The 21,428-nt window shown below is 37.8% G+C and overlaps 1 long non-coding RNA gene across 1 annotated transcript in view; it reads left to right on the top strand.

Moving 5' to 3' along the window:
• The window catches only part of LOC145549699 (uncharacterized), a 159,095-nt gene that overhangs the window by 75,567 nt on the left and 62,100 nt on the right, over window positions 1-21,428 (top strand). Inside the window, exon 3 of the long non-coding RNA XR_014085545.1 lies at window positions 1,521-1,673. This is a non-coding gene — a long non-coding RNA (uncharacterized LOC145549699). The remainder of the gene's footprint in view (window positions 1-1,520; window positions 1,674-21,428) is intronic.

Genomic DNA, 21,428 nt, shown 5'->3' on the forward strand with positions numbered 1-21,428 from the left:
AGGCAGTGCATATTAAACTATGTTTTTGTTTGGTTTAGTACCATAATATTAAAAACAATCATGGACAAAGTTGTGGATCAACGTCATAATGTGTGTCGTCGTTACTTTCACCCTCGGAAGCTGTTGTATTTATTGCCGTTGGCCCAGATAATCCTTTAAGCGGGACGTAGAGCCTCTTGTGGACGGATGTTTCTCAGAGCTCTCCGTGACTTTTATCGGCAAATCTGTGTTTTGTTTTTTTCCTGCTGGCTTTATAAATATAAGTCGGCAGAAATTCCCACTGGTTTTGAAACCATTATGGCAAAAATGTTTGAATCAAAGTCTGACGTAAATTTTAAAACTTCTCCCTCCTGATGGATTTCATTGAAATCGCAGCAACTTCAGAGTGAAATAAATAAATGGTTCCAACAACTGATTTGCTTTTTAGTTCACATTTAATTAAAGCGATTATTCTGGACAGCTTTTTAACATAAAGCAGTTTGAGGCATTACTTTTGTCATATTTCAGCCGTTTATGGGCTTTTAAGGCCTTGTGGGAGCTTGTTGAATGTTAACAAACAAATGAATAATAATGAGGCTTTTATATTCTCCTGTCCAGTGGAGTTACAGCCCCTCTGAGAAAACTCCTCAGAGCTCCAGTGGACATGTTAAACTGTGAATAATCACTGTGAAAAATACACAACACAATATATACTATTAGCATTTGGCTCAAGAAAAGGACAGGTTCAGGGGATGATCGATGGTTGGGGTTTAAATTATTCACATACATAAATACCAAAGGAAACTGCTTTACATTATTGTCTCTAGTTGTTTTACTCAACCTCCAGAGCACCGTTTCTAACAATAAAATGTAATTCAGTTCAAATGATTACCTCCATGAATATTGTCTATGTGAGGACTTCTCTTGTTTGGAGACACCATGGTGGATTTTTGGCACCGTTGGAAAACCTTGCAGAAAATTAGAAATTGCTTGATTCCTGTGAAATATCCATGAATATTCAGAATATTTAACTGATTGATATTCTATCTGCATGTGCAATCTAACATATTTTCATACGCCTAATTAAAAGACTTTTTTTCCCTCACTGTTAAGTTAAATCAGTTTAAACTACTCTTGTTTAGAGAATTACCAAAATTATATCTATTTGCTAAATGCCAGAAAATTTCGTGAGAACATTTTTTTAGAGTTTTTTTTTTTTGTGGAAACTTTCTTTGTGTGTTTTCGTCCACTAGCACTAGCATCGCAGGTTTGTTTTGGTTGTATTTACCCAAAATGCCCTCTTCATAGTCCACTTCCTGCTTTTATAGCGGTTTCCGGTCCTCTTGGCGTTCACATGTTCATTTGAATTGCTCTGGAGTTCATTTAAATTGAACTGAGACCAAGGTTTGTAGGGGGACCAGAGTTCGCTTTTCTTTTGTTTCCATCAGAGTTTGATTTCAAATTCACACCTCCCCAACCAAAATTGACTTTCTAGACAAACGAGCTACAGCTCGATTAAAGAGTCACTTTGCTTTTTGCAGATGAAGTGGTTCCTCTGGCATCTTCAAGCCACAGCCGTTACACTCGACCACAGGAGCTAGCAGAGCTGATTGAGGCCATGAAGAAGAATGAGGCCATGGTGCTCAGCCCAGTAACAGTGGATTTCTACCTTCAGCCACGCTGACTGAATGGTGGTAAGTCAGCAACATAGAACTGACTTACCAGTTCTATGTTGGTAAGTAATAGAACTGCTAGGTGACGGAACTCTGCCCGTCACCTAGCAACCTAGGTGACGGGCAGAGTTCCGTTGGGGTTGCTAGGTAACGGTCTGCAGTTCCTGCTGATTTGTGACAGTTGGGAAGCTTTTGAAACCTCCCACATGAAATACGTCTAAATTTTGCTATAATTGTTTTTGTTTTTCACCAAAACACATATAGAAAACTTATAGAATTGTAGCCAAATATTTTCTGACATTATCAAAAGTTTGTTTTGAATAAAAAACAAAAACTAGAAAAATTTGGTTTTGCAGGCAAAACTTATTTTTCAAAAATATTTCATTACATTTCTAAATGCTTTGACCACATCTTAGGTTTTGATTAAAATGCGTTTTTCTTTCATTGAAAAACAAATTTACAGACTTTTTTTTTGTAAGTGCTTTGGTTGTTTTTAAAAGCAGCAGAAATCCAAATGGGAGCATAAAAACATGGAAATGTGAATTTTGCATAATAGGTTCCCTTTAAGGTGACTGAGTTCTTGGTGTCTTGGAAAAAGCACAATGTGTGTATTATCTTTAACTGCTATGCTAACAATAACGTGACATTTTGGGTAATTTCACAGGAGGTCGAAGATGAGCTGTGAATAATAAAGAGTGTTTTGGAGCAGTCTGGATTTAACTCCATAGGCAGATGATTGATTGCTTCTTCTAGCATAGTTTATAACCTGCACCCTGGGTAAGTGCTGCTTACCACTGAGAAAAGAGAGCTGACTCATTTATTAATAATTACACATCATCACATCATATCCTCAATAATTTATTCCTTGATTTATTCCCTTGTAGTTGCTGATATATTTTAGTCTGGAAAGAGGACTGGTTTGAACTATAATTCACCGATAATAAGAGAACAGCCCGTTTGGTTCAACATCCAGGACGGCTTTGTTTGCATGCTGTACAGGCAGGAGGTGCATCAGCATGTGAAGGCAGCTCTGAACCACATTTGTCTTCAGTACAGTCAGTAATTAGCTGGAAGATGTTGCAGAGATGCACATTGCTGCGTCAGATTCCCTACACAGGCCTGTTTGTGTAATTAAGCAGTGATGGTGACCGCGATGTAAAACACTGAATTTAAATGTGCAGCGGACATATTGGCCACTACTGGCCTTGCATACGAACAACCTTCCTGTTGGCATAGTAAGCTCCGCTTTCCACCAATTAGCAATCCCCTCTGCCTGAGACGACCACCTCACTTTCTGAATCAATGCAAACTGTGTTTTTTATTGTCTTGGAGGCGTCCCAGCTGCTGCTCCTTTGGGAGCTTGCAAAAGGTCAACACCTCCACAGTAAACGCGGGGATTACCCTTAACAAGCTGCGCAGTCCAGAAAGACTTTTACTTCCTGCAGGGAAACGCTCATCGCACTTAATGATGGAGAAAATAGACAGGCAGATGCAGTACAAGTAACTGAATCATTATTTGAGCACAGCAGGGTAGAAAACTGAAGATGCAGTTACTAGATATACCCAATGATCATCTTCATAACCTTTTCAGACTCTGTGGCATTTTGCTTCAGTTTATTTTTAAAGCTGACCTATTTTACTTCCTTGAGCAGATTAGGATTTGTCTATGGGATAAACAAAACAATGTTCAATGCATTTTTTCAACGAAATCATTCTGAGATAATGAGATTTCAGTTTGATCAATTTGACTTATTTTGAGCTCATTTCAGATTGATCTGATTTAATGAACTTTAAATCATAATAAGCTGCTTCTGGCCACGACCCCCAATTCAATGTTTACACAGATGTGCAATTATACAACCGTACGTCTTTGAAAAGCAGAAATAGAGCCTCCTGCACAACCAACCAGAATGCAGCAAGTGGCTTCTGTTGAGTCAAAAACTAGGCCTCTCACAATAAAAAATTTTGTTACACATCATCACATCATAAGTGTGATGATGTGTACACACACGTATTGTGATAACAGAAGTTATCACAATAACAGAACTATAATATTGTTTTGAGATCATTTTCAAATAAATAATGATAGTGACATAATAATGCAGGGACACATTATCAAATATTAATAAATAAACAAAATAACACAAACAACAAATAAAATCAGTTATGAAGTCTCTAAACAAAATTGTCTAAATCACCAAACTGTAAACTTTTGTCATCCAGTTTTTGGTAGACAGAGAAGGAGATAAGAGAAAAGCAATAAATCATGCTCATGGAAATAGCTTATTGCAACAGGCCTATAAAATACTTGTTTTTTCCAGCAGCCATTGTAGAGCTCGCGTAGCGATAAAACCAGCTGACCAAACATGCTGGAACTCTGCTTAGGTTGCTTGGTAACGGGCTGAGCTTCTGGGGTTGCTAGGTAACAGGCAGTGCCTGATTATTTGTGACATTACAGTCCAAAGGTTTTTTAAATTACTTGTTTTCCAGACACCAAAAAACATGGACTCATTGCCAAAAAGCGGCTTGGTGGATTTTTTTAAATGCTTGTTCTGCTTTTAGAAGCAGTAGGAACCAAAGCAGGAGTTTGAAAATGTGCTAAATGTAAAGTTTGAAGACTAAGGTAATTTCTTTCCCTTCCTAAAGTCCATTTTGAGTTTTTCTGCTGTCAGTTTTTCAGCTGTTTGGGGTGAAAGTCCTGGGAACGTTGCACTGTCTGTCTTTAGGATGAACTTACTGTTTTTCACTCCTGGAAAACTGGAAATGATCTTAAACTGTGTAGTTTTAGAATCCTGTTCTAGATTCATGACAGCCTCAGTCTGCAACTCCTGCAAAGCAACAAAAGGTTAACAGAACAATAAAATACAGTGAACCCCTTTTGTTAGATATTTTTGCAAAGTGTTTTATAATTAGCATCTTCAATTGTTGCTGCAATTTTTTTTTTGGTGAACTTCAAATATGTCTTCAGTGTAACAGTTATAAGCAAAGACGGTGTATTTAAAACTTAAATCAGAAGCTGAGCAAATTTTTACAAATGTGTCACGGTTTGTTAAAATTTGAAAGCTTTATTAAAATAATAATTAGAAGACTTCGTGGTGTTTTCTGGGAAACATTAGGAAGAGTGTGTGAAGTTAATTACTGATGTTTTTGGTTAACACCCACCTGGATGCTTCACAGCAGCAAACTGACAACATGTCAAGCTGAAATATAGAGGTGCTCACACCTTTTGGTGAATAGTTGTGTATTATATCTCATTACCAGTTTTCTATTTCTGTTTCTCTAATATTAACCCATTATAAGCCAGGCAGTAAGCCTGTGGTATAATTAGCATGTGTGAAAGTCAACAGTTGAGTTTTCCTCATTTTTGGCATTTCACGTTATAAATCAGTGTGAATATTTGAACATCTTTTTCTTGCTGCACAGTTCTGGGAATAAAATTGACTCACATTAGCTGCTTGCTTTTTTTTTTTTTCATCTTTCACATCATTACTGTCATTTCTGAGTTACAACCAAGCCGACGACTTCATCATCTGTGCGAAATGAAACTCTGAGGAATGTTGTGTTCACGTTATGATTTATCCTGGGGTGCTCTCCTTTCCTGCGTTAATTATTACTGGTGCAAATAATGGCTGCAATGAGCCACGGATGCAGATTGAATTTCAGAGGCGCCCGGGACGTTTTAATCAGTCCAACTTGGCTATTATTTTATTTTATTTATTTAAGTACTTTGGCTGCAGCGTTTGCCCTGCGGAAACTTTGGTATGAAAAGCTTCATCAGGACGTCTGCAGGATTTATTTGGTACTTTGTGTGAAACTAACCAAACTGATAGCGTCTGATTTAGATCTCTGGGCTGCAAAACTAAATAAGGAGGTGAAGTTAATGGGTCACAGTTCAACATGTTGACAGGAGGGTCAGAGCGAGACTGTTGAATTATTTATTTTAATTAGTGAGACAAAGTTGAAGCTGGTTTCTGATTAGGGAAACATCTTTTTTTTTTCAGGTTGATTTTGTTCAACCAATATATAGCTACTGTATAACTATAGATATATTTTCAAAGTCTTTTTGTCTTTGGCCCTGTCCACAGAGGAATTTTTTTTCAACATAGATTGTTGGTTTCGAGGTTAATTTACAGTAAAATATCACTGATATTTATCTAGTATTACACAGAGGTGGTAGATTACTTAGAAATTGTGATTGAGTAGTAGTTGTAATGTAGTTTTATTGTTAGATAGGAAGGAGGCGAAAGCTAGTTCTAAACTTGTGGCTAGTTTGTTGTTGCCATAGCAACTCCATAGCAACTGCTGTCAGTTACAAAGTTTCCGAATGTGTGATATTACTCTCAGTACAATTTTTGTGTATCTGTACTTAACTTAAGTAGATTTAATAATGGATACTTTCTACTTTTACTCCACTACATTTTACAGTAAGTATCTGTACTTTCTACTTCACTACATTTCTACAAAACTGTCGCGTTACTCGTTGCGTTTTTTCCGTTAAAATGTGAAGTTCAGGGATTTAAGGTGGCGCCGTAAAATCCAAGCAATAACGTGATTTACGTGTCTGTTGTCACCCATCGCCTCCACCCAGTGGCGCAAAAAGTGGGTATGCAGGGTATGCAACGCATAGGGGCGCAGCACCAGAGGGGGCGCCAAAACCCCGTCTGGAGGGAAGTTTTCCCATACACTAGAAGAGCCCATAGTAGAAGAGCGAGTGAGCGTCGCTCCTTCACCCTGACGTTCCTTCGCTGGGGGGGTGGCGCCGATCTGTTTTCGCATCCACCTGAATAATGTGTAGTTGCGCCACTGCCTCCACCTTTACTCGCATGCGGAGCTCCAGACATGCGCAGTGGTTTCCTCTGAGTGGGAGAAGATGTCTGTCTAATCAATAGCGCTGCATAAATTGATATGGCGACATGTAAAATCAGCAGCGCTTCGCTTTCACAGACGGTGGGGACTTCGTCCAACTTTTAGCGTCACTTGGAAGGAAAGCTTAAAGAAAGGTAAGCTCCGTGGACGTGATGCTAGCTAAGCTAGCTGTACTGACTGAGACACACATGTTGCATCCGCGATAAAAAAAAGTTGTCACTCATGCGCTGAATTATTGTGCGGAGGTGTTGACTGAGGCGTCGCAATTATGGGACAACGCTGTGACCAAAGTGCAATATAGTAGCAATATGTCATTCAATCCGATTCTTCTGGACGGATCTTTACTAAGGTTGATAGGACTGAAGCCTCCATGCTATTTTAGGACAGGAGACGAGATGTTTCCATCCCTGAAATTATGATGCATAGAATCACATATCTAAGTCTAAACTGTACAGAGTAAACATAATAAAAACATGCTTTATCTGTCGCATTGTTCATTAAAATGGCACATTTCTAATGTATTAAAATTAAATGCGATCGGTTCACTATATTAGTGATTAGATATTATTCAGCAAGTACTTTTAATACTTAAGTATTTTTAAAAGCCAGTACTTTTTGACTTTTACTTAAGTAAAATGTTAATGTGGTACTTTTACTTGAGTACATTTTGGTCTGTGTATTTGTACTTTTACTTAACTACATTTTTTGAGTACTTTCTCCACCACTGATTACTCTACGCTCACACTGCCACCCTGAAGTGATCCAGTTCCGATTTTTGTTTGTCAAATCTGATTTTTTTTTTTATTTGTGTTTTTTGTCCTTCATGCTTCCAAATATATGCGACTTTTATACAATCTCCAGTGTGAAACGACCTGAAATAACGTCACACACAGACAGCGTGCTCAGTGTTTTACCAACCGCCGGAAAGAAAGAAGAAGTGCTCAGTGTTTGTGGAGGTAAATGTGGATGCTAATGGTGGAGCGTATCTTATGATTTTGAAGTTGTTATCCAACTGGAACCAGCATATTAACAACTTCCTTATTATCGTCCGGTTGTCGTTTTTCTTCCTATTTTGCCAGTATTAGGACCAGAACAGTGACGTTTGTCGAGTCTCGATGATGTTCAGGTCGGATGGATGTGACCTGGTTCTTCAGATTTAGGTCACATTTAAAAACATCTGATCTGTTTTTCAGACTGTCATGAAAAGATCAGATACGGGTCACATGAAGCCAAAATAATCGGCTTTGGGCCACTTCAGGCTGCAGTGTGAACGCAGCATCTTGAACTAAGTTATAGAAGTTGGTACGACCATGTAACCGTTAATAGTGGAAAAGCCTCATAACCTCGTGGAGTTGAGTCGTGCTGGTGGAAAAGGGCCATAAGTGCTGTAGTTTCATAGCTGGACCGGGTCTAATGTCCCAAAAAAGCATGAAATTATCCTTTATTGATCTTTTAATCTAGTCCAGGTTTGAAGAGTCCTTTGCGGTTTTTAAGATGGAGCAGATGAAAGAAAAATGGTTTCCCAAATCTACAATCAAAAGCCAGCTTCATGCTAGCAAGGCACGCTAACTGTCACTGATAATTACAGTAAATATTTTACTGCTCTTCCCAGAGTGCTAGTTTTATGCTTTTCTGTAACTTAAGGATCTTCAAGAACTCTGCATTCCTTCTGCAGGAAACATTTCTAAGCATTTTGCTGTTTGTCAACAAACCTTCAGTGAAAAGAAAGAAGCTAATCTCAAGCTAGTCAGTCCTGAGGGCTCTCTGAGGGTTAAAGATCCGCTGGTTTCTATACGAAGCTGCTATAGGAACTGCTTCTCTTCCTTCAGAAGACCTGTGGTTGCATAACAGCTGGAAACTCACGCAGCATTCACCAAAAATGCTGAACTTTGTGTGATAATTACAGTGGAGCTGGAAGGATGTGTTTATTTAGAACATGCACTTTAAATAGTTTAAAGAAGCAGCGCTGAGAGGCAGAAGCGCCGGCAGCAGATGTTTTCTTTATGCCTCAGATGCAGGAAGAGAAGCAGATCAAACTTAGCAGGATCAGGCACTTTCTTTTGAGTGATTGTAAGAAATACTTTTGAGGAAGTGATACACAAGTGTAACTGTGTTCAACGTTTATTTGAACCAATTTAAATATTAGATTATTTTCCAGGCTCCTGTGTTTCTTCTTTGTTAGCATCCATTTAGGTCCAAACAACAGTGATCACTAGAAAATTGGTGTTAGATTGTTAAAATGATCATTTGTTAAATTACACTTTCTACAAAATAATCTCATGAGGATTATTTCAATCATCTTGGATACAAATGGTTCTTTCTGTCCCATCAGGGTTAAAAATGGAAATAATAAAGTAATTTTAAGGATAGACCTATAAATGTACAAATTCAAGGTTTTTCTAGTCAATCTTTTAAAAGATTATTACTTATGCACACATCAGATCGTTGAGTGATATCGGAAAGCTAAAGCAGCGCTACTTAAAACATTATTTAGTATTTATTATTTTACTTTTGACATTAAGTAAGTAAATTATATAAGTCTATGTTTTACTTTGTAAAGTAATGTTATCATTTATTGTGAACGTATTCACAAACAGCTTTTTATTAGACATTTGAACTGATTTGTTTTATGTTTTCATTTTCTGCAAACCCTAATTAGACAGTTTTATTCACCAAAAAACAACTTATGAATTACAAATAATACATAAATTATAAAATTATTTTTTTGTTTTGTTTTTCCCAGCTGTCCTATTAGATGTTAATCAAATAGAACAGAAATACCGTTTATTATTAAATCTAAAAGCCGACATCAATGCTGGTAAAGTAAATCTGATTATTTGTTTGCATTCTAAATCGTATTGTTAAAATGTAGAGATTCAAATTACAGATATAAAAATATCTTCTGTCAAAGTCATTTCTAGTGACTGAATGCTTCCCGGCTTCCCTTTCAGGCCACATCTTGTTGTTGGTTCATGAGTAAACACTCCAGAATGATGTTTACCTCATTTCTCGCCGCCATCTAATATAGAGGTGAAGTCAGGCGCCGACCCAGAGACGATAACTAGAGTCACAAACAGAACCGGCCCACACGGAGGCTGATGGATTAAAATGTATCACACTTTTACAAAAACGTATAAAATAACTATTTTCAGCTAAAAGAGCCATCTTACAACCTCAGTTGTCTACATTAACTTGCTTCCTCAAATGTAGTAACATTTAAATATATTTGTACAAAACAGCTCAGTTTAGGTTTACAGTTGCTACACTGAGCTAATAATTCACTATTTCCATGAAAGTTCAGATTTTCTGCCAACACTGACACCGAACGGCCGAATTATTGACACATTTGAGCAAAAAATACCTGATATTTCTAGCCAAAATAAACTCCCTTTCTTGCTACACTCTCAAAAGTACAACATATGAGGAGCTCAGAAAACCTGAAACAAAGACACATTGTATTTGCACAAACCCAAAATAAATTGATGATTTTGTGGTATTATCAGGGGCGCTGTCAGAAATCTTGGGCCCCCTGACAAAACATTAGATTGGGCCCCCCGCAGCTGCTGTTACAATTTTTTGAGTCTATTTGACTCATAAAAAGTGTCACAAATTTAAAGGCTTCATCTGCCTTGCTTTCTTTGGTTCAATACTGATAATTAGCACAATATTTACTGCTCATGAATTTAACATCCAACAGTCCACATCCAGTATGCAAGTAGGTTGCTGAATTTTTTTCTATTAGTTTTAGATACTGAAATGTCTCTCCGTATGAGCAACAGTCAAAAGCAACGTGCAACTACACATAAAGCAATCCAGACTTCTCAAAAATGCTATGTAGCTGCAGTACATAACTTTAATAAAAAATGTTTTCTCATATTTGTTAAAGTTGTCACCATGTCATAGCAGTTTGTTATGAGACAGATAATCTGTAAAAACAATCTCCTCCATCTCCATCCTGAATTACTATTGCTGGTTAAAGTAATGAACCGTTCTGACCAAAACAACCAATCAGAACTAGAAGGAGGGTCTTAGTGCTGTCAATCAACCTCATTCACTCACTGCTAAATGTGCTAATGGTGGAGAAACAACTTATCATTACAAGAAACCGTTTATCTGCCGTCATTGGTAGCTATGCTATTAAACTGAGCATTCACAGTTTGAATCTGCACAGCTCTGTGCTATGCTAGCTGCAGCACGGCACAAATCGAGGAGGTGGAAGGATGAGCAGCACCACATGAGATTGTGATTGACAGCACTAAAACTCTTCTGCCACTGACTGGTTGTGTATAGCATTGGGAGAAAGCAGAGGAAATAGATTTTTCACAGATTACCGCTCATATCATACCATCACAACTTAATGGCAGTTTTAAAAAATATGTGAAAAAAAAAATATTTTGTATAAAAGTTACATACTGCAACTTTAATTTTACTTAGGAGAGAACAGGTCAGGAGGGAAGTGGGTTATAACTGCTGCTGACTGACTCCTCTGTTGTTAAGTGGTAAAAGGTACAAGTTAAATATATGAATATGTTAGTAATTATTTTCCTTAATTTATGGTTGTGAAAATGGAGGCAAACAGTAGTCTGTAAGTATATATATATATATATATTACTTCTTTGTGTGGTTTGGAGTTTTTGTGCTGATTAATTTTTTTGCGAAGTGATAAAAGCTGGTAGCTCTTGCATTGTTACAAAATAAAGCTGTATTTCCCTCAACCCTCTGGCTGCAATGTTGACACCTTGAGATGCCATGAGACCTAAATTCTGAACATTATGGCATGGAGTGCATCCCAGTTTTCCATGTCTGACATATAACCATTAACCTTAGAAAAAGAAATTGAGAAATTGATAGTATGAAAAATAAATAAATAAAAAATTGGGTTAATGAAAAAGCTAAATTATTAAAATTATTTATTTCACTCATTTTCTTCATTTTTTGATTTATTTTACTCATTTTTTATTTCACCCATTTATTTATTTAATTTTGGCTGAAATGGCTCTCCATAATTAACCCTATACAATCATAGACATTAATATGTAGACCCTCATGGAGCGCTGAGTCGTACGTAAAAGCGTCAGCCATCTTCTATGTGGCAGCAGGGCGATCGGAGCTCCTTAAGTTCTGTGCTATGTGGACTTGTTTCAACCGTTTTATGAAACAAACTGGATTCATGAGGATTACCTTCCCCAGGTAAGGATGACAGATCAGAATTACTTGACTTTGCAGCCAGAAATTCGCTTCTAAACAACCGGAAAATATTTTCTATGTAGCTAATTGAAATAACCGCTGATTAATAACCATTAAGTTTAATGTTTGACAATGACTGAGTTATAAATAACCGCCTGTACGTTGGGGTTCACCCCGGTGAACGAGAGGGTAGCCTCCCTCCACCTACGGGTGGGGGGACGGGTTCTGACTGTTTGTGCTTACGGGCCAAACGGCAGTTCAGATTACCCACCCTTCTTGGAGTCCTTAGAGGGGGTACTGGAGAGTGCCCCTCCTGGGGACTCCCTTGTTCTACTGGGAGACTTCAACGCTCACGTGGGCAATGACAGTGAGACCTGGAGAGGCGTGGTTGGGAGGAACGGCCCCCCCGATCTGAACCCAAGCGGTGTTCTGTTGTTGGACTTCTGTGCTCGTCACGGATTGTCCATCACGAACACCATGTTCAGGCATAAGGGCGTCCATATTTGCACTTGGCACCAGGACGCCCTAGGCCGCAGTTCGATGATTGACTTTGTCATCGTCTCATCGGATTTGCGGCCGTATGTCTTGGACACTCGGGTGAAGAGAGGTGCGGAGCTGTCCACTGACCACTACCTGGTGGCGAGTTGGCTCCGGTGGTGGGGGAGGAAGCCGGTCAGACCTGGCAGGCCCAAACGTTTAGTGAGGGTCTGCTGGGAACGTCTGGCGGAGTCCCCTGTGAGACGGAGCTTCAACTCTCATCTCCGGCAGAACTTCGAACACGTTCCGGGGGAGGTGAGGGACATTGAGTCTGAGTGGACCATGTTCCGTACCTCCATTGCCGAGGCGGCCTATCGGAGCTGCAGCCGCAAGGTTGTTAGTGCCTGTCGTGGCGGCAACCCTCGAACCCGTTGGTGGACACCTTCGGTGAGGGATGCTGAAACATTTATGTATTTTCTATTACACTTTTGGATCATTTCTCTTTTATTCTTGGCTTTAGCCTGTGAACCAGGACGTCTCAGAAGTCATTGAGTTCTCCCAGTGTGACCAGCAGACTGAAGCCTGTGACCAGTGCTCCCAGTATAATAAATAAATGTTTTATTCTTTCACTTTTTGTGTATTTTTAAATATCTCAATCTGAAGTATTAGTGTATTAATGTAGCTTATGTAATGAAATAATTTACTCTGTTAGAATTATTTTCAGTCTTTGCTGTCAACAGCAGAGTTGACATACTGTAATAAATATTTATTCTCTAGTCTAGAAAAAAGTAAGAAAAATATGTAGTTTAATGTTTGACAATGACTGATTTATAAATCAAAAGTCATTTCTCAATAACGTATAAAAAATACAGGAAAATTGTTTCTTGTCTTGAAATGTTAAATGTACAGTATGTAAATTATGTAAATGTATTCTTTAATAAAACACTGTAAAAGTGTCTGTTCATCAATTTCAATATAAAAATTATCAATCATTTATATCAAATAAAATATTGTGCTCTTTATTCAGAAAGTCCCCAAAACAATTAAATAATCACATCTTAAGTTAGAAACGCTATCCTCAGTAATTTCTTTGATTGCCAAATATATTACTGTGTGTGAGAAAATGTGTCAATGGCAGGAATTAACTTAAAATACTTTGTAGAACGGCGCTTTATAAAGTTCGGTCCATTCACTTGTATTAGCTTACTGGCACATATTCCACATTCAATATGGCGGACGCTGTTAACGTATCGCAGCAACGGGCCGACCCACTCTATGAGCCGTCTACGTATTAATGTCTATGGGTAGATAGGTCAGTCAAACTTTATTAACAAAAAAGTTTTTTGACAACTATCCCAGCATGCACTGCACGCTTCTTCTGAAATGAAGTCGGTGGCTGCTTACCGTAGCTGCTAGACCCGTTGTGGCTCAATATTGGTCCATATATAAGGCGCACCGGGTTGTAAGGCTGCATGTTTTAAATAGGAGGTTAGACTGAGTAGAAATCTGGATGGCTAAAGATTTCCAACAACTTAATGAAATAATAAGAAAGGCTGTGTATTTGTAGAAACTGCTGAATGTCACCATATTCGTTAGCAAGAAAACAAGCCGTTTATCTGAGATCTTCACTAAAAACAGTTTCATTTTTACCTTTTAAAATAAAGCTTCTCAAGTATCTGTTGTTTTTTATTTTCTAGGAAAAGCCACATGTAAAATCCCTCACATCCAGCCTTCTACATCCAGCACAATACAACTTTATTACTAAATGTACATCTTGCCTTCAAACAGGAAATGAAAACTGTCTGTTTTTAGGACATTGGAAGTTATATTTTATTTCCTGGACGTCTCTGTGGGGTTTGTTTGTCTATCTGATCAGTGGACCAATAAATGGGTAGTTTATTAGCGTGCACAAATGAAGGACAATACAGTAGCAGATTGTAGCAGGAAGGACAGGAAAATGACGTATCGCTTAATAAAAGCTGAGCTGAGAGAGAATGAGAGTACAATAAGGCTTTATTTCTCCTCGCTCCGTCTAATCTCCAGGGATCTATCCCAACATAAAGTAAAAGGAAGAATGATTTCCAGCATTTCCTACATGCTCCAAGCGCACTGATAATTCCTTTACTCTTTTCTTATTACTGCTGCTGATGTACTATGATTGGCAAATCTACTAAGCCAGATAGCAATAACTGCTACACTTGGTAGGGTTAGTAAATTTCTGCTGGTCCTTTTTAAAAGGTAAACATGATGTTTCATTGGAAATGTTGGGTTCATCTGTATGTTTGTCTCTGTCCTTTTGTGTCAGAGTATAGTGCCGAGGTAAATCAGCAGCTCCTGCAGCCTTTATGTCCCTCAGAGCTCCCATACCTCCTGAATGCAGCCCCCAAGAGTGCAGTTCTCTGCTCGCCTTCCTCCTTCACAGCTTTAAAGGCAAGTTTGTTCTCTCCAGCTCTCAAATTAAAACCATAGAGCTACTTCTATGATGAAATCAATCGTGTCAATGCGCACAGATGTGAGTTACTCCACATTTTGTCTGAATAACATAATACCAGAACATCTCAACGCTAATAAGCGTGGACTGATAGCTTGCTAGATAGATAGCTAAGTAACTAGCTAGCTGGATAGCCAAAAATATGGCCAGATTGCTATTATAATAGCTAAATAGATGCCAACTAGACAGATAGCGAAATGCATATCTATGTATCTAGAAAGATGGCTAGCTATAGATGGCTAGCTAGATAAATAGATGGCTAGATAGGAAGGTAGCTAGATAGCTAAATAGACAAATGGCTAGTTATATAGCTAAATAGACAAATGGCTAGTTATATAGCTAAATAGACAAATGGCTAGTTATATAGCTAAATAGACAAATGGCTAGTTATATAGCTAAATAGACAAATGGCTAGTTATATAGCGTTAATAGATAGATGGCTAGTTTTGACCTGTTTTACAAAATTGAAGAAGATTATTAAGGAATAAACGTCCAACTAAATAAAGTCAAACACACTGCATGAGGGTAATTTGAATAATAATTCAACTGAAGTATTTTTCTGTCCAGAAAGCAGTAAGACCTGATGCATTGTGACCAACAGCCTTTGTAAAACATGGTTATTAAAGTATAAATTATGCATTCACAGACACTAAACCCTTGCTTCTCATTTTATATTTGAACTTGGAAACTGGTACCAGTGTAAGTCCTTCCAGAAGTATGACTTGCAGATTGTTGCTGTGTTTTATGTTTCATTTGTGTCTGAAGCATTGTAACAGGCTGTAAAACGGTAATGCTGCTGAAGTAGAGCAGATGTCCATTTTTCTCCTTGGTGGTTAACGAGCCAAACCTAATATCACATCGGAGGGAACTCCTTTGTTCTCAAGATCAGAATAATAAAAAACAGAGGCGATGGTCCATAAGCAGAGGCTTTACTGAACTTAAAATAACTTTAAAGAAAGTCTAACTTGGTTTTGATTTCTAAAATAATCCCAAAACATGAACTGCAACATTCCTCACTTCCTGAAAATGTTCATATAAGAAGTGTGGTAAGTTTCCCTGCATGTTTATTGTTTACATCCAGAAATTTTGCACATGCGCTTAACACTGGAGAGCAAAAAAACTATTTTTCTATCAACTCTGTTAACTAAATGAAACCTGGAGATGTATATATTATGAATTTAGAATAATACCTACGTAGGTATTAGGTAGGTATTATTCATCTAGAAGGCCACAGCAAAGGAAAAACAGCGCAGATGTCATTAAAAAAATTTACCTCACAGTCGTCCTTCTACCACTTCCCTTGTGGTGATTGACAGCGCCAAGACCCGCCTCCTGGCTCTGATTGGTTGTTTGTTAGCATTGGGAGAAGGCAGAGGAGCATAATATTTTTTTCTCACACACCAAGCTATCACTATACAACTCTAAAAATATCTAAATATATTTTTTCATAAAAGTTACATACTGCAGCTTCTTTAATGGTGGAAAAAATGTAGATTTTTTTTCAGTGTAGACTTTTGAGACCTGCCACAAAACATGACAAGAAATGAAACTGCATGACCAAACTAAAACATTTAAACATGAAACTGCAATCTGTTTACGTTGCAATCAGTGATTGTGATTTCAAAAAGGTATTCAGTTAACTGCATTACTGCCACCTCAACAAATTACGTAAAGTACACAAAGACAACGCTAGGGACAGAGCTGCTCTTCCTCTCTCATCTGCACCCTGACACTCTTCCCATCTCTCCGTATGATCTCTCTATCCTTCACTTTCTTCTCTCTTCTGACACATTCTCCCCCTCTCCACCATTGATTAATTCCTCTGGGTTGCCGTTTGATGCTTTTCAAGTCCCGTCCTCCTACCCGCGCCTGGGGCTACGCAGACGACCGCAGGGAGACCGACTCAATGGATCGAAGCTCTGAGAAAAAGCCAAGTTTCCTCACTAAAGATCAAGACTCTGCTTCCTCTTGGAGTTGTTGATAGTGTTGGGAAAAAAAACACGCTGGAAGCATTTTATCTTCAGAGGAGACGTTGTCATTTACCTACTCGATGGTGACACGACAAGATTTGAAGAAACAAATCCCAGAAGGTGGAAGATGAGCCGGTTTTGAAGTTGTTGGGCTTTGTTTAAGGATTAATAAAATGGGATTAGAGCCATTTATTTGCAGAATGCAGTAATTCTGCATTAATGCCGTGCTCTGAATATCATATTTGCGTGTTTAAAAAGCCATCTTCTGCTCTGCCGTTCGTCTCCACTCTTAACTAAGATTTATTTTACAATTTCACTTCCTTCAGAGCCTTGAAGAAGTATTTATGCTCGTTAAAGTATTGCACATAACCACCACAAACTAGATGGAGCATCACAATGCAGTGCAGCACTGCAAAATGAAAGGAAAGCTATGAAAATGATGCCTCCAAATAAAATCCAATTGCGTCCAGAAGACTTGCAAAGGGAGTCTGTGAGTGTAATTTCATCTCAATACAAATCCATGTTTTCTGTTTCTGGTCTCAGAGATTTGATAGAGAGCAAACAGCAAGATGAAGACGAAGGAAAGCAGCAGAAAAGTTCAGGAGAAAGTTTAAAATGAGGTTAAGTTACAAACTGATTTCCAAGCTTGAACAAAATCCAGACCGAAACTGAGAGGCCGAGCAAGCAGAGCATCAATCGAAGAGCGCTTTAGCATCATCCATCCATTTTCTTGCACCCTTGTCCCTTAGTGGGGTCAGTGGGTGCTGGTGTCCATCTCCAGCTAATGTTCCAGGCAAGAGGCGGGGTCACCCTGGACAGGTCGCCAGTCTGTTGCAAGGCAACACAGAGACACACAACCACGCACACACACACACTCACACCTAGGGACAATTTAGAGAGGCTAGTTAACCTGACAGTCATGTTTTTGGACTGCGGGAGGAAACCGGAGTACCTGGAGAAAACCCACCATGCACAGGGAGAACATGCAAACTCCATGCAGAAAGACCGGGGCCGGGAATCGAACCCAGAACCTTCTTGCTGCAAGGCAACAGCTCTACCAACTGCGCCACTGTGCAGCATTAGCTTTAGCTTACATCAAATGTCTTGTTAGCTTTGGTAAAATACCAAGTTAATATAGCACATTTAACTTACTTTAAATGTTTTTAAATGCTTTTTTAGCTGGTAATGATATATCACATATTTGATATATCACATTAGCATTAGCTTCCATTAAGTACCTTGCTAATATTGCGCATTAGCTTCCGTTAGCTTGATATATCACATTAGCATTAGCTTCCATACCATGCTGATATAGCAGATTACCATTAGCTATACACCAAGCTAATATAGCTCGTTAACTTCCGTTAAATACCATGTTGATAGAGCGCATTAGCTACTGTTAATGCGCTCTATCAACATGGTTGATGTAGCACTGAAGTATTAGCTTCTGTTAAATACCATGCTAATATGGCACATTAGCTTGTGATAAATAGCATGTTGATAGAACATTAACAGAAATAACGTTTATGTTTAGTGTTTTAGTCCAGCTAACCTTAGCTAGTATTGCCTCTTACTGATTCGCAGTTTGCCACAACCACTAAACGAACAAAGCAAGCATGTGGAAGTTTAACTTTTTCACTTAAATGCAAAACTTAGCCATACAATAGCTGATAAAGCCGGTCAGAGACGGATGGAGCAAAGGAAGAAAATCTGTTTGATGCTGCAAATAAGGCAGATTAACGACTCTAAGTATGCAGCCAGAACTACAACGTCTAAGATTATTCATGTTTTAGGAAGAACAGGCCTAAAGCTAAACAAACTATTGGCAGCAGCTGAATTTCAGATGTGCTCCATTCAATCTGGTGGAGTCCTGGATGAATTTACGACTCCAACACTTTGTTATTTTAATCCACCTAACCTGGTTAATTTGGTTTTGTCTCTGTGTCTCTCAGAGCCTAAAACCCGACTGATGTTGTTTGGGAAGATTCAGTAAGCCAGAAAAAAATAACAACAGAAGTGTCGTAAAATCCAGAAGAGCAACTTTTACTTATTATGAATGAGAACAGACTGGTACGTTCTGAGCAGCTTCTTCTGCCGGCGCTTCTTTTGATTGAGGGCAGAGGTTTAATGAGTTTCTCTTCTCGTCTATTACAGAAAAATCCTCTGAATTAAAAAGTTTCTCCTCTTTCTTCACTTCCTGTCAGACCTGCAGTGTCTCCAGTAGCTGCTGCAATTTTACCATTTTTGAGCAGAAAATACAAACGTTACTGTAGTAATAACATAGTAATGCATAGTAAAGCAAACTGCAAAATCTTACCAAGTATTTTTGGTTTAGTTTCTAATGAAAATATGAGTCAAAACTAACTTATAAGTAACTTTTCAGAAAGATACTAGAGCTTATTTTGGTAACACTTTATTTGAAGGAGGGTGAATAAGACTGTCATTACACTGTCATAAACATGTCATAACTCCTGTTATGAACATGAATAAGCCTTTATGAATATTTATGACTGTTGTCATAAAGTGTCATTCAGTAAATTATGACACTTTTAATACAAAGTTGACATTATTCAAAATGTCTTTATGACAACTTGATATTAACCAATAAATCATTACAGATATAAATTTTACTGATTGCACTTTAAAAATTTAACTTTATGTTATTAAAGGTAAAGTTTAAACAGTAATGATTTCTTGGTTAATGTCAAGTTGTCATAACAAAGACATTTAGAATAATGTCAACTTTGTATAAAAGTGTCATAATTTACCTAATAACGCTTTATGACAACAGTCATAAATATTCATAAAGGCTTATTCATGTTCATGACGTGTTATGTCATGTTTATAACTGTGTTATGTCATGTTTATGAAAGTGTTATGACAGTCTTATTCACCCTCCTTCAAATAAAGTGTTACTCTTGTTTTAAGTCAATAATTCTTAAATATTGATTAATGTAAGTTTTAGTTCTACTGACAATTTTATGTTACAAATGAATTAATCTCCCAGTGAGTTTCCATTGGAAACTTTTTCATCAAATGTTAAGGAATTACTGACTTAAAACAACTTCTGTCTTACTGAAAAGTTACTTGTAAGTTACTTCTGTCTCATTTTAAGTGTGCTTAGATATTTTTACTGTAAACTAGACCAAAAATAATATTTTTTACTGCCCAATGTCTCCACCATTCGTTCTGTGACTTTCAGCATCTCAGCCACTAAAACATGCATCAGGCACTGAGGGCAGATAAAGTCCAACTAACTGGCCAAATGTTTTATTACTTTTGAGAGAAGGATCTAAAAATGTCCTATGAAATATTTAATCAAAGCAGACCTTTGAATTCACTGCATTGTGAAGCTCCAAACCTTTTGTCACGTGGGTCAAAAGTTTTGAGTCAAAACTAGAAAAAGAAAAGAAAAAACAAGCAAATAAAGTAGCAAAATTTTATTTCTTTTTTTTTTATCTATAGAAAAGTTGCAAATTTCCACCAAAAAACTCATAAATTGAGGTTGATCATAGAAATTCTTTAGAAAAAATTGTAAAATTTTAGATTTTTGGAATTTTTCAAGATTTTTTTGTGCAATTTTACTACTTTTGTTTTGTCTATGATGGCGCTAAACACGCTGCCAACGATTTTTCACTATTGCAGTTTTAAAAGAAAAGCCTCCAGTTTTAGTTTATTTTGGACTGAATTGGATACATTTATTTTTAGTAACAAAAACAAGATTTGTGTCTCTTTCAAAACGTTTGCTATATTTAGTCAAGTTTAATAATCTAAATAAAAGCTGATTTTTGTGAATCATTTCAGTAAAAGTCTCTGAATAAACACGACTTCACCTTTTGTTAAAACTTGGTTATAAAAGAACTTTACATTGTGAGAACATTACTCATTAAAAGTCTCCAACAGTCCAAGGGCCACAAAAGGCCCCCGGGCCGCATTTTGAGCACCCCTGCTCTAATCTGCTGTAGCAACATGTTGGAAAATATTGGACGTTTTTCCTCTGACCTCCAACCTGGATGTCTTTACTCAGTGAATTTCCTTGAATGAGCTGACAGTCATTTGGCTGCAGAGCCGCTTCTGTCTTTAATACTCATCTGAATGATTATTCTCTGAACGGTCGCTGCCTGTGAACACGGCCTTCACCAAGACGTGACGGGAAATCCATCGGAAACCATCATGCACTCAATTCTGCATTTCAATAAACGGTTCACCTGAAGCTTTTTGTCTCTTTTGATAACAGACGACCTGACAGATATTTCATAATCGCACCATCGCCATCAGAAAATACGGACACACTTGTTGCTCGTAGCAACGGCTCTTAAAGGCAGGTGGTGATAAATGGCTTTTTTTACATGCAAATGCGTGACTGTTTGTGCACTCACCTGCCATTTGGAAAATCTATGCTAATGGTGCGCCCCCTGCTGGGTTAGTTTTCCATTTCATTTGATTAGAAGACCAAAAGAACACATTCAGTTTAGATCAAACGGGAAAAACGTTCGCAAGAAGAGAGCAATGCTAAATGTGGATCAGTTCATTTGCTTTTACTGGAAAACAAATGGAGAACTGATTAAAATAAAGTAAAGGCACAAACTGAGAGAAGACTCTCAAAACTCCAGTTTACAGCTTACAGTCTGTCAGCTTCACAGTGAAGGTGATGATTACACTTTGAAAGCTCAGCAATTGTTTGTTTGTTATTATTATTATTATTATCCAAAAATGAACACTGCAAAAACACAAAGTTTTCCCAAGTAAGTTTGGTCTAATTTCTAGTACAGACACTTTAAATAA

Source organism: Poecilia reticulata, chromosome 21, assembly GCF_904066995.2.
Source record: "Poecilia reticulata chromosome 21, P_reticulata-male-v2, whole genome shotgun sequence".
NCBI classification, from domain to species: Eukaryota; Metazoa; Chordata; class Actinopteri; order Cyprinodontiformes; family Poeciliidae; genus Poecilia; species Poecilia reticulata.